Source organism: Palaemon carinicauda, chromosome 17 (assembly GCF_036898095.1).
Source record: "Palaemon carinicauda isolate YSFRI2023 chromosome 17, ASM3689809v2, whole genome shotgun sequence".
NCBI classification, from domain to species: Eukaryota; Metazoa; Arthropoda; class Malacostraca; order Decapoda; family Palaemonidae; genus Palaemon; species Palaemon carinicauda.
The window spans coordinates 91,052,389-91,052,606 of NC_090741.1; positions in this window are offsets into that span (position 1 = coordinate 91,052,389).

Sequence of the window (218 nt, forward strand, 5' to 3'; positions counted from 1 at the left end):
ACGATTCCCGTGTGCGATACGTAAACATCGGTTTGATTTTCCTTGAAGATTGCAAATAGGTTCGGGAACAGTGAGGAGTAGAACGCAAATATCGACCGGCCCATGTAAACAAAAGGATTGGTGAGCTGGGGAGGGGGTGTTGTTAAGGGGACCTAGAACCTACTGCTACTCTGCTACTGACGTTTTACCGAAGTTACTGGTGTTCTGCAACTGCTTCT